General features: G+C 47.1%; 1 long non-coding RNA gene across 1 annotated transcript in view; it reads left to right on the top strand.

The window, feature by feature from the left end:
* The window catches only part of LOC142830001 (uncharacterized), a 35381-nt gene that overhangs the window by 3391 nt on the left and 18003 nt on the right, over positions 1-13987 (top strand). Inside the window, exon 2 of the long non-coding RNA XR_012905009.1 lies at positions 12975-13081. This is a non-coding gene — a long non-coding RNA (uncharacterized LOC142830001). The remainder of the gene's footprint in view (positions 1-12974; positions 13082-13987) is intronic.

The following is a 13987-nucleotide window of genomic DNA, read 5'->3' as shown; positions in this document are numbered from 1 at the left end:
ATCAGCAGTTAAAGCCAAAAGTTGCTGTTCTGGCTAAAGCAGGCCTGCACAACATACAGCCCACGGGTCGCATGTGGCCCGAAGAGGCTCACTGTGTGGCCCACGACGACTTTCGGAAATAACTCTGAGCACCCACACTCTGGCTCCGCCCCCTCTTCCAGCTCCTGTCCCAGGACTCGGACCCCCTGCATGTCGCTCGGCTGGGTGGCCACTTACGTGGCACAGACTACTGTCAGAACGCTGCGCTCCCCGTGCAGCACGGGGGTCGGCGCTGTTGGCGTGCAGGGCAGGTCGCCCCGTCACAGCTCGCCAGCTGGTAAAATCTACGCCCCGTCGATATTATAACTTCTATCAGAGTTCTTTCTTCTCTTCGTGTGTGACTGTGAGTCTTCCCTTGTGTGTGAATTTATTCAACACACTCTTGACACGCGTGGTTTTTTTGCTAGACAAACATTTTTAGCCTGCGTATTTTTGGGGAGAGCATCTGGCAACCCTACAGCTGTTTTCTTTGGAGTAATATGGCCCTCGCCACTTTCCGAGTGGTGCAGGCCTGGGCTAAAGTTTAAGCCTGAAAAGGTCCATTCGGGACTTGCCGGAACACAGGGTAAAAAGTAGACGCCTTTGGCTCTCCTGAGGGATTCAGCCTTGGGTGGCAGGATTCGGCTTTCTGCCCTAGGCCCCAATGAGTCGAATGCTAGCCCCGTGGAAGCCCAAGCCCCACTCCTGTGGGCTGAACCCCACGCAACTTAGCTTTGCAAGGCCCCCCGCGGCACGTGGCCCCTGTCAATTGCCCTTCTTGCCATCCTATAGTGCTGGCCCTGGATCCATAACAGTTCCCTCCTGAACCTGAGGCCTATATCCAGCCGTAGAGCCTTACCTGTATTGTATTTGCACTGACTAAGTGAGATCAAAGTCTGGTGGAAATTGCAGCTGGAGCAAGAATTCAAGTGTCCCGTGTCCTTGAAGGAATTCTCTGCTGTTGAGCTAACGGAGCAGCTGCAGGAGAACAAGCCAGAGGAGTGTCTGTTACATTTCAGCCAGGCTTTGCTGTACAGCTTTCCTCTGGACCAAGGGCAAAACCTGAGTTCCCTCACAGAGGCTGACAGACAAGCTTTCCCCTGGTCACAGGCTGATGGGGCCGCGTCTTTTCTCACCCACACCAGTGCAACTCCGGTGGAGTTCTCCCTGATTCACACTGATGAGAACCATCACACGCAGGTGCCACATTTTCGGAGCCATTCCACGTCCCCGATCTACCTCCTCAGGCATCTCATTGCTGAGCGTAGTTCCTGATGGGATTAAATCGGGGGTCACTGTGTCTTCCAAAGCATTTGCTCTGCCATTGACATGAAAACCTTTGCAGTAGTAGGAGTCTTTAATCCCGTTCTCAAACTCTCCATCCTCAGTGCCTAACAGCGGCAGTTCTCAGGGGCACACAGTGCCATAAGCTGTCCCTGTGGTCTCCCTGCAGTGCTTGTGAGAGAAACTGTAAATTCTGCAGAGATTAGACGGGGCATGGTGGTGCTAGATGGATTTTTTTCTCCCCCCCAAGAAGCGTTCAGTTCCATATTCTGACACTTTATTTTTCAAATACACCCTTGGCCTCTATGGAGGTCGGGCACTATGCAGGGACTTATACTGCCCTGTGACTGCGTTGAGGGGTGCGATCACCCCCTCCCACCGGGAAGGGGGGGGGTCGGCAAACCCCGTCGACGGATTCTGGCCTGTTGGTCCCAGAGCCTAGTCCGGATTAGCGTCTTTAGGTGCGATCACCCCGCTCAGCCGAGCCTGGGGGATCCGCGAACCCAGGGGTCGCCTGTCCCTTTGCGTGGGGCTTTTCCCCGCGGTCTCAGCTGGAGGTTCCCGCTCACCGGCGCTGGAGCAACTCTCAACTCCCTACGGTGGTAGGAGGGGAGGGGGACCCGGGCCCACCCTCTCCACCGGGTCCCAGCCCGGGGCCCTAAGCACAGGGGTCTGCTTGCTCCCTGTGCGGTAGATGTGGGATGCACTCCCGAAACACATCCACCCACGGCCACCAAAAGGGCCCCGCCCCGGGCTGCTTCCTCCCCCCCCATGTATCCCGTTGCCCTTCCCGTGAGGTCCCCGTAGCCTACCGTGCCTCGGTTGCTCGGCAAAGGAGGAGTCCGCCCTCCGTAGCAGGGTCCGGGACCGTCGGTAGCCCGCGGCTGTGGGGGTCTTCGGCCTCCCGTCTCCGGGGATCTGCATCGGGGCTCCGGGCTTCCTGGGGGCGGCGTTGCCCCGCACCCGGCCCCAAACCCTTCAGGAGCCGGCCTCAGAGACCGCTCCCTCCCACGCTGCCGGCGGGCCCTTTTCAAACGGCCCGCCGGAGATGACGTGCTCCCAATCGCCGGGCGCCGCGGCTGGGGGCGCTGCCTCTCTCAGCCCCCCTTCGTGCTCCTCCGTGCGGGCCGCCATCGGCCCGTCACATGTCCTCATCGGTGTAATATCCAAGGGCGTAGGCCAAAGCTGGAAGTGCTGCAGAAACAGGGCCCTAAGAAAGAGAGAAAGCGGCACGTCTGTCCGCACTGATCCTGCTTGACGTAGGGAAAGAGCAGCAGTCACAGATGCTCCCATGACTCCTCCATTCTAATTGCCATTCCCAGCAGCCCACACTGAACAATGATTCTCAGCTGTCATTCCGCCCAAGTCTAACTGCTCCATTGAAACTCTCATTCCCAATTGCCCAAATCTAGCTGGTGCCGGAGCAGCCTCTGTTCGCAGCGCACAGGCCTGGCCGTGGGCAGGGGCTGCTCCAACAGCATTCCCTGTCCATGGCCAGCCCAGGCCGCTGTGGACAGGGGCTGCTTGACAGCAGCAGCCCCTGCCCAGGGGAGGGCCCAGCTCCTCGCTGGGACCCCCACAGACAGGGGCTGCGGCCACAGTAAGCCTCAGCCTGCTGCAGACAGCCTCCCCTTTTCTGCCACTGCCTCTGATAGAAGCAGCAGGAGGAGCAGGCGGCACCGGAGAGACAGTGGTGAGGGAAACCGGATTTTAAGCCCGCTCCCACAGCACCGGCTCCTGTCCCCTCCCCCCTTGCTGCCTCTCATAAAGGCAGCAAAGGTGGGGGGAAAGCGAGTAGTCAATATTTATGCTTATTGGGTAGTCGACTAGTCCACTACTTGCTAACATCCCTAGTCAGAAGGTTGACCAGGACTCAGTCCACCCCTTCCTCCATGTGGTGAGGACACACACTAGCCCTTGTAACCTGAGCTGAGATTTCCCAAGGAGGAGGGAGAAAACGTGTTCATCTTGGCCTCTGAGGATAGAACAAGAAGCAATGGGCTTAAACTGCAGCAAGGGAGGTTTAGGTTGGACATTAGGAAAAAGTTCCTGCCTGTCAGGGTGGTTAAACACTGGAATAAATTGCCCAGGGAGGTTGTGGAATCCCCATCTCTGGAGATATTTAAGAGTAGGTTAAACAAATGTCTATCAGGGATGGTCTAGACCCGTGGTCACCAACCAGTAGATCGCGATCTACCAGTAGATGTCAGGGGCTCCAAGAGTAGCTCTTGAGCCATCTCTGAACTGCGCACCTGCACAGTACATTTACATTAGATTTCCTCAGGTAATGTAGGCGGGGCTTCAAGGAAGGGGCGGGGCAGTAGATCTTCGCCTCTTCTGAGACTTAAAAAGTGATCTTGGGTGTAAAAAGGTTGGAGACCACTGGTCTAGACAGTATTTGGTCCTGCTATGAGGGCAGGGGACTGGACTCGATGACCTCTCGAGGTCCTGACCAGTCCTAGTATTCTATGATTCTGTGATTCTATGACTTCAGCCCAAACACATTGTTTTGGGTGAAATATAAAACAGATTTACTAATTACAGAAAGATGGATTGTAAGTTGTTGTAAGTGAGAGGCATAAAAGGTCAGAGATAGTTACCGCGATAAAAATAAGGAAGTAAGCACGCAGTCTAACTCCTGAACGTCATTCGATGATGCAGAATTTGGATGCAGTATTCTCACTCCACTGGAGGCTGTAGATAAGTTACAGTTCTTAATATACAAGTTTCCACTTTAAGCCTAGTCTCCTCAGTTCAAGTCTTTGTCTCTCTAGCATTCTTGCTGCTTCCCACATAGATGGGGAGGAGAAAGGCAGAAGTGTGATGCTGCCATCCTCTATTTTATATCTTCAGTCCAGGTACCGGGAACACATTTGCCCATTCATGTCCGGGTGGACTTTGCTGAGTCAGAGCATTGAGCAATTCCCCCAATGTGTGATGCTTGCCTACCCCTCTTACAACACTGTCAGTCCCTTAATTACAACTCCCCTGCTGATTAATGGTCATTTAACACCCTCCTGGGAGCAGGTCACCTCCTTTGTTGTCCCTGGAGAATTAGCCATGGAGACTCTCAAAATTGCAACATATTTCAGTAACAACCACCTCATACAGTCTCATAACTTTATGAATGCGAATGAAATACATACTTGGACAGAGCAATGGTTTTTAGCAGGTCAGGATTATGACAGGGCACTCCATATGCTTTATGAAAATATGCTTATGAATATGACATAAGTGGAATATGCTTTATGTGAAATACATCATGGAAGGTATCATTGGAAAAGCTGCAAACTACTGAACATGATTTCCCCCATTTGTATGCCTGGATCATTTTTATAGATCAAGTTAAGAATACGGAGCTGTGTATCTGTAACTGCAGGGTCACCGTTTTGGGTTGCTCCCTCTGTTTACATGTCAGGGCTATAATGACCCATTAGCCAAAAGACAATGGAGCTTTACCTTCCCGCAGACCTGTGGGTCAGCCCATGGAGCATGGAGACAGGAATCTTGCTGAGACATGTGACCATGTCACCTGCTACTGGAACTTTTCAAACTGCAACAACGGACTCCTGCCTTATGCAATCTCTATTTAAGTGTGGGGAGTGAAGTACTCTGGGTCATCAGTTCTCCCAACATCACTGCTGAAAACATCTCAGACTGAACCGGGGGAAGGATTGGGCCCAGACCAAGAGGTTTTTCTCTCTGTGAAAGAAGCTTATTAGAACAACTTTGAGGGTAGATGTTATATGTAACCAATTTCTTATGTCTACACTGCAACACTGTTTTGAAATAACGAGCACTATTCCAAAATAATTTAGTCTGCGTCTACACAGCAGGCAGTTATTTCAAAATACTGTCAAGCTGGAGGACTTCTTACTCCGACTCCTGTAACCCTCACAGTATGAGGAGCAAGGGAAATCGGAGGCAGAGTGCTCTAGACGCTCCCTATTTCAAAATAAGACACACAATTGATGTAGCTCAATTTGCGTAGCTTAGTTCGAGTTAAACCCTGCAGTGTAGATGCACCCGTAGGGCATGTCTAGACTACATTTTACTTTCAAAACAAGATATGCAAATTCGGTCGCTTTTTTCAAAAGAGTTTTTTTTGAAAAAGCAAGCAGCTTAGACACGGTTCTTACGAAAAAAACCTTTTTTCGAAAGAACCGTTTTCCTCAAAAATTGAGGTTTACAGGTTCTTTCGAAAAAAGGGTTGTTGCTTTTTTTAAAGAACCACGTCTAGACGGCTTGCTTTTTCAAAAAAAAAACTTTCGAAAAAGCAATCGGAAGAAGATATGCAAATTCCCGTCGAATTTGCATATCTTCTTTCGAAAGTAAAACATTAGTGTAGTAAGCCTAGCTTGCATTTCCGTTTTATTTTTTTAGCTCACAGAGCAATGTGGGTTCTATCTCCCATGATCACGTATCAGAGGGGTAGCCATGTTAGTCTGGATCTGCAAAAGTGACAAAGAGTCCTGTAGCACTTTACAGACTAACAGATGTATTGGAGCATAAGCTTTCGTGGGCAAAGACCCACTTGGACATGCATCTGACGAAGTGGGTCTTTGCCCATGAAAGCTTATGCTCTAATACATCTGTTAGTCTATAAAGTGCTACAGGACTCTTTGTCCCATGATCACTTGCATCCTACATTTTTATACTTAATAAATCACTTTTGTTTATTAATAAACCCAGTGTAAATAATTGTTACCAAGGAGGGAGGCCAAGGAATCTTACATATCTGTCTTTACATTGAAAAAGAAGGCAAATTTCACCAGCTTATACTATAGAGATCTCCTTGCAACATAAGACCAATTTATCCAAGGTTCAGCTCCTAGAAGAGCTATGTGTTTGAGTGCTGGAGACAGGCATCTCACTGTACTATTTTCAGTTAAGGTCTGCACCTTTGGGGGCATGGCCAAACCCTGTGTCTGTATTGCAGCAGCCTAGTGTGTCTGACTCAAAAAGACAGGGTACTGGGGGTCCACTCTGGCCTAGAAAGCAGGCTCAGTGGGGTCTCAGCACATCAGGAACCAGTCCCAAGCTGGTCCTAACCCGTCACAATGATATTTTATATGCAGTGTTCTCTATAAGCTGGTCGCTAATGCAGCTGCGCAGGAGAGATTCAAATGTCACCCAGTCCATTAGCTGAGAGCCCACAGCCAGGCTTTTTGTTCCTTCTGGTGGTGCACATTCACACATGTCTCAGTGCACATAACAATATTTATTCCACACACAGATGGAAAAGATTAGAGGGAACATTGCTTATATGGCATGCTTTGTTTGAAAAATGTAACAGGGGGGAGTATGGGGGGGACGGACAGGGTGGAGCTGTGAGGTACAGAGTGCCTGAAACAAAACTCCATGCAGCACCGGCCTGGTTTGAGGCATGAGGCGTAGCTAACAATGGATACAACTTTGCTAATAGAAAGAAAAGCTAAGCTGTGAGCAAGAGCCAGGCCCTTACTTACAGAACTTGACACGAACAGGGCTGAGAGCGTAACACACTAATTGGGAATAAGCCCAGGTGCAGAACAGTACTTGGGAGTAGGCATGGACTGTAAAACAGCAATTGGTACTGGTCATAATTGAAAGCACATTCCAAAAGGATGTTAACACCAGCTTGTTAAAAAAGACCTTGGTACCCACACACCCCACAGATACCGACTCAGGTGCTGGAAAGGTCTAACATGACAGCACGTTGGACAGAGATGTTCTAATTGAACCACAAGGTGCAGGGTGATGGGGGGTATCTAAGTTACATCAGAAGGGGGCAACTTGACATGTCAGGAGTGATGTGTAACTTGTTTGTAGCTGTATATACAGTGGTGTCTTGGAGCGACACTGAGTGAGTAAGTCCACTATCAGGGGGTACATGTGCGTAGAGGTTGAGTAGAGCCTACTGATGACCATTATAGTACTTCGTTTAACAATAAATGTGGCCAGGCGCCTTCGATCCTTATCTGATTTTGTGGTCTTTGGGGGCTCTCTCGGAATCTGCTGTGTTGACTAATTGTGCAAGTCAACACGGCACATATGATTGAGCACACATGCATGCAGCCGAATGGATATCATCACTGACAGAGTAGACGATCGGTTAGGACACCACACCAGTAAATCCTGACTACTAAAAGTGCCACGATAATCAAAGCACCTTTCCTTACAGCCAGCCTTAAACAAAAGGGCTGTGTCTAGACTGCATCCCTTTTCCGGAAAAGGGACGCAAATTAGACACATCGCAATTGCAAATCAAGTGGGGATTTAAATCCCCCCCCCCGCTTAATTTGCATAAACATGGCTGCCGCTTTTTTCCGGCTTGGAGCTTTGCCGGAAAAAAGTGCCAGTCTAGACGGGGATCTTTCAGAAAATAAAGGCTTTTCCTTTTTTTAAGAGGAAGAAGGGATCTTTCGGAAAAGGCTTTATTTTCCGAAAGATCCCCGTCTAGACTGGCGCTTTTTTCCGGCAAAGCTCCGAGCCAGAAAAAAGCGGCAGCCATGTTTATGCAAATGAAGCGGGGGGGATTTAAATCCCCACTTCATTTGCAATTGCGATGTGTCTAATTTGCGTCCCTTTTACGGAAAAGGGATGCAGTCTAGACACAGCCAAGGTGACTAAGCTAGCCTGCTGCTGGGAATGATGGAAAAGTTCAGTTCACAGCTATTCATGAGTTAGCCGCCATCCTAGAATATAGAAACAAAGTTCTTTTGTGAGGCAGAATACGAAGAAAGCTCTGGTATAATTAAAGGGCTGGCTGAAATGTTTCCATGAAAGCTGCTTTTAGACAGAAAAGTGGGGTTTTTATACAAGATTTTTCACACAAAAGTGTCTGTTTTCCATAGACAATGTAGACTCTTCTTCAAGAAACCAAATATCCCCAAATGTTTCAGTTTCTGGCCAACACTGGAAATATTTCAATTTTGAATGGCTGCCACAAGGGAGTTGTAGTTTGAATGCCTGATTCCCTTATGCTCCTTGTGGGCTGGGTTTCCCAGACAAACTACATCTCCCATGATGCATTGTGGTAGCACAACAAGAAGGGAAAACATTGTGTATCATGACAGATGTAGTCCAGCTAGGCAGCCTGGCTCATAGAGGAAAACAGGAACACGAGGCACCCACACTACAACTCCTATTAAGCACTGTGGTGGAATATTTCAAATTGAAATTTTATTTTTTCAACCAAAAAATGTTTCGTTTCCCATTTTCACTAAAAAATCAAACATTTCTTTGGAACATGTTAAAGAAAACTTTGTATTGTGTGTGCATTTGTGTTGGTCAACATGTTCCATAGAAATGTTTTTAGTCCAACCAGCGCTAGCATTTAGCTATTACACTTATGCCCTTTCCTACCTTCTATGTGCTGCAGAGACTAGTAGCCATAGAATACTAGGCCTGGAAGGAACCTCGAGAGGTCATCGAGTCCATATTGTGTCCAGTTACTGTGCAGATTATTAGAAGAGACACCCTATACTCACCCGCCTACACGCGCACACACACACACACACTGAGTGCCCTCCAAGAGACCATACTTCAATTCTTTCTTGTTCTCAGTCTGACTTAAGAGTCGTCCTGATTTAAACTTCCTGTTTGCCTTTTGTGAACTGAAAGTGTAACAAAAGAGGGGGCACAAAATAGGAAAGACACTAAGTCAAGGAATGGAAAAAGAAAAATATCTTACCAGAAAATAAGAATCCCAGGTATATAGTTAATTAATCTGAAATTAACAGACCAAGGGCAGGTCAATACTATGGGGCAATGTTAATCTAAGGTGCACAATTCCAGCTACATGTACAGCGTATCTGGCGTCAAGGTACCTTAAGTCTAGTTGCTGCGGGAGTGTTGCCTTATCCCCCTGAAAAAGATCCCAAGTACTTCTTTTAAGTACAGAAAAGGGGGACAATGTGGATAAATCCCTGTAATATACTTTGTATTAAGATCTTGTCCTTTTAGATATATCTTTGTTAAGTGTTCTTACAGAATCTCTGTAACATTTATCCTATATAACTTTGTATTAAGATATATCTTGTAAGAAAAAAATGTCTTTTGACCTCTCCCCTTTCCTTGATTGCCCTGTTGAAATGAATGAGGTGTGAATGGAGAATGAAAGGTGAGCACCTCCAGCAGCAGTTGCAAGGGTGGAGAACATCTGGAAGCCAGATCTAAGACAATACCTGTGCAGTGAGCTCATTAAGAAGACTGGACATACGGATACCTTGGGAGTCAAGCAGCAAGTGCCTGCCCTTGGAAGAACTCTCTTTGAAGCAGCATTAAGAAAGGAGAAGTGATGACTAATTGGCTGCATGAGAGGGATAAATAGGAGTCAGCTTGCAGAGGGACCCTGGGTTTTTGTCTTGTCAACATGGGAGCTCCACCCCCTCCCCCATCTAACTCACCTGGCCAGTGCAGTTAGGGGGAGCAACTTTTGGTAACAACAAGACTGAGTGTGGTTGTGTGTGTGTGAGAGTGCATGAGTGTAATGTGTCAGATGCATATAAGTATTGATTGATCTATGGATGTTCAATAAATGTGGTGTGTTGCCTTATCCCCCTGAAAAAGATCCCGAGAACTTCTTTTAAGTACAACAGGAGGCCTCCTGTTGAAATTTTTATGCTTCTCGTTCCGGTGGAGTCGATGAGAGAGCAATCAGTGGTCAATTTAGTGGGTCTTCACTAGACCTGCTAAATCAATTCTTGGAGGATCAATCACCAAAGTGCTGCTCTCCCGGTAAGTATAAACATGCCCTAAGATCCTGTCCATGCACAGGTGGCAACGAGAGGGCATGGGTAGCCAGCTTTAGGAGTTAACATCAGGCACAAGCCAATGATCCAGGGGCCAGGAGCCAGGCCAGATTGGAATGCCAAGAGATCAGAATCAAGCAACAAACCTGAGGGCCAGAACCAAGGGACAGATGCCAGAAGGCAGGTAGAGTCAAGACACCAGGAGGTCAGGATTAGATGGCAGAAACAAATGAACACCAGGGAAGTACTCCTTAGCAGAGTAGAAACCACTTGTGCCAACAACTTCCTGCTGCCTCTTCTGGCTTAAATAGGGGCAGCAGACCAATCAGAAGTCATGGCACTCTCCTAATCACAGAGTAGGTTGTTGGTGTCCTTCATGGGGGACTAGTCCCAGCTACTGTTCATGATCTGTTGGGTAGAGACTGGCGTATTATTGCAAGGACCCCACATTAACTCAGCTTCAAGACCCATCAGGCCTGACAATAAAAGTTGAAATTCTCTGGCAATATTGTGTAGATCTTGGATAAAAGCTTCTCTTCAAAGACTTCTGCTACGGTCTCATCACCTGTTTTTAGTGTATTTCTTTCTCTTCTGTTTCCTTTTTCCTGGGTGCCATGCTTATGAAAGATGCTAAACTGAGAATCAGATCTTCTCCTTAGCAACAGAACAGGTCCAGAGCAAGATGCTTTGAAAATGCAAATTGCTACATCAGTGCCAAAGCGTATCTTTACTGCCCCATCAGTTAACAGACCAGAATGATGGATATTTGAAGTGGGAAAGATTAGTAATGTCCCAGGTTGTTTGTCCTTCGAGGGCATGATTAGCCCCTGCCTGTATCATACTCTTCAGGGCTTTAGCTGATCCATTTTTAAATAACTCAAACAATGAGGCATCTAATACTTCCTCTATGAGACTATAAATTCTTTAGCTTACATTTTCATGTGTTCCATTTCATTCCATTCCTCTGCTCTGTCCAAACATCTGTCACCTAGAGGCTTTGCAGGTTGGTTTCCTAATGAAGGAGAAATCCGTGACACGGAGTCCGAGTGTTTTATTAATGCAACTTATTTTATTTACACTATGGGTGCATCTACATTGCACCCTTAGCTCGAAATAAGCTACACAATTTGAGCTATGCAAGTCGCGTAGCTTATTTCAAGTTAATTTCAAAATAGCTTATTTCGTAATCTGGTGCTGTCTACACAGCGCCAAATTTCAAAATAAACTGCTATTCTGCAACATCCCTTAATCCTCATGGAACTAGATTTACAGGGATGTCGGAATAGCAAGCCCATTATATTTTGAAATAACAGGCTTGTTTCAAAGATGCAGAATAGCTATTTTGGGATACCAGAAATATCCCAAAATAGCGCCACTGTCTAGACGTACCCTATATATGTCAGTCCTGGAGCAGAGAAAGTCACAAACAGCACGCAGACAAACCGTTTTTTTCAGGAATCTCAGCCCACATATAAAATCCACATGCACAAACAGAAATTCTGCCATAAGATCTGGGTCTACTTACAGATTAAAGTACAGAGTAAAAACATTTCCCTTGAACCCTCTCCACAAAACTAACATCTCTTCAAAGACTGAACACTGCTTGTATGCTATGAAAAAGAATGTCTAAGACTATATTTAACAGCGTCATCTGATGGTTTCCACCTGAGCTAAGGCTTTACCAAATTCATAGTCAATTTTGGATTTTTCACAGTCGTAGGATTTTAAAAACTATAAATTCCATTATTTCGGCTGTTTAAATCTGAAATTCCACAGTTGTAATTGTAAGGTTCTGGAACCAAGAAGGAATTGGGGAGAGGGTCACTAGTTTATTTGGGGGAGGGGTTGCGGTGCTGTTGGTAATGGTGCTGTCTTCAGAGCTGGGCAACTGGAGTGTAGCATCTGTTGGCCAGGAGTCCAGATTTTGAAAGCAGCAGCACAGAATTGAGGATGGCCTGGTATTATATTGCCACCTTTATTTCTGCGCTGCTGCCAACAGCCACTGCTCTCTGGCCACTAAACTCTGAAGACAGTGTCAAAGTCAGGGTGACAATACTGTAACACCCCCTCAAGTAACCGAATGATCCCGGTGCAACTCCCTTTTGGGTAGGACATTGGGAAACACTGGTCTCCGCTCTAAAATTTGAATAGCATTGGGTAAAAGCCCACAAAAGACCGTATTTCCCAGTTCGTGACACATTTTTCATGGCCATAGGCCTGCCAACGTGGGGAAGGGTAGGAGAACAGCTGCCCTGGGGCCCAGCAATTCAAAGGGGCCTAGGGTTCCCAGTGGCCGCTGCTCAGTAGTTGCAAAAACGGCTGGGAGTCCTGGTCCCTTTAAACTCTTGACAGTGCACTCTGGATGGCGTTGAGAGGCTGGCTGGAGGAGGCTAGCCCCAACCCCACCCCTTCCACCTGAGGCTCCACCCCTTCCGGGAATGTGCGCCTTGCTCTGGGGCCCAGCAATTCTGTCACCCCCCTGCATGGCCATGAATTTGGTAGGGCCCTAACAGAACAGTAGATTTGGCTTCCCAGTGACAGTAAGGAGCTGTGGTAGGTTCTGGCATGGACTGGGGGCTAGAGCATTCACCTAGAGAAAGCAAGGTGGTGGGTTCAAGCCTCTCTCTCCCCAGCAGGCAGAGTGGGCCCTGGAGTGATCCAGGGGATAGTAAAGAGCCCAGGGTGGTGGGTATGAGTCCTACAGCCCAAGCATGCCACACTTTTTCCCCACTCTGGGAGCAGCCAGACAGCCACCACAGAATAAGAGACTGTCGGCAGGGGGGTATATATAGTTACTGTATTTGGGAGACAGATTTTTCTAGCAGTTAGTGAAAGGGACCGAGACTCAGGAGCCATGAGTCCTATTCTCATCTCGCGTTAGGCCTTAAACTTCCCCTTTCATAAAACTACCAAACCACACTTTGCAATCTTCCTCAGACCACAAGGTGCTGCCGGAACTGAAACGCGCTGTCCAGACAAATCCTCAGCACTTACTAATGGAAGTCACATGCACTTATTGATGTCAACATGGAACCACTGAGTAGGTGAGTTTGAGAGAAATTGGTACATAAAGCAGAAGAAAAAAGTAGAACAATAACAACAAAAAAACGGCTTCAATTTCTTCTTCCGTATTTTGATTTCTCCCTTTTCGTTCTTGTCTTAATTTGAATGGAATTAGGTTATACATTTGCTTTCCTTTCAACTCTAGCTTGCTCTTTTAAAATTCATGAGTTACATCGGGGGGGAGAAGGAAACGGGGAATGACAACAGCGTGCAACAAAATGCTCTGTTCTTACTCGTGGCGTTGTGACGATTAATAAATAACAAACAAACACATTAGAAAGTTATTTTATCTGCAGTTCCCAGTACCCTGCAATTGGGAGGCTTCTGCCCCGAGGACTCTCCTGAAAATCCTCCAACAATGGCTTCTCTTTCCAAAGTGTTTGGAACCCACAGATCAGAGTGTCTTTTACCTCAAGTGCCTGACCCATATAAGAATATGAACCCTGGTACCTTCCCTTGCAACAAACCCCGTTGCCAGCTTTGTCCACATATTCATTCTGCTGATACCATTATTGGACCCAACCAAGTGAGTTATAAGATCAAGAACACATATTCCTGCGCATCCAGAAATATAATTTATGCTATCATGTGCCGAAAGTGTCCATCTGCTATGTACATTGGACAAACATCTCAGACACTTCGCCAAAGGATTAATGCCCACAAAACAGATATCAGACAAGATCACAAAGAAAAAACAGTTTCTTGCCATTTTAACCAGAAAGGACACTCTCTCAATGACTTAACCACCTGCATTCTGCTACAAAGACCTTTTACATCTGCACTTGAAAGGGAATCCTCTGAACTGTCATTCATGTTAAAATTCGACACTCTCCGAGAAGGAATGGACAAACACTCAAACTATCTTACCCATTACCAAGATAGCTTCC

Source organism: Pelodiscus sinensis, chromosome 6, assembly GCF_049634645.1.
Source record: "Pelodiscus sinensis isolate JC-2024 chromosome 6, ASM4963464v1, whole genome shotgun sequence".
In the NCBI taxonomy this organism is placed as follows: Eukaryota; Metazoa; Chordata; order Testudines; family Trionychidae; genus Pelodiscus; species Pelodiscus sinensis.
The sequence above is the reverse complement of the archived record's forward strand: the minus strand, read 5'-3'. Positions and strand labels throughout refer to the sequence as shown.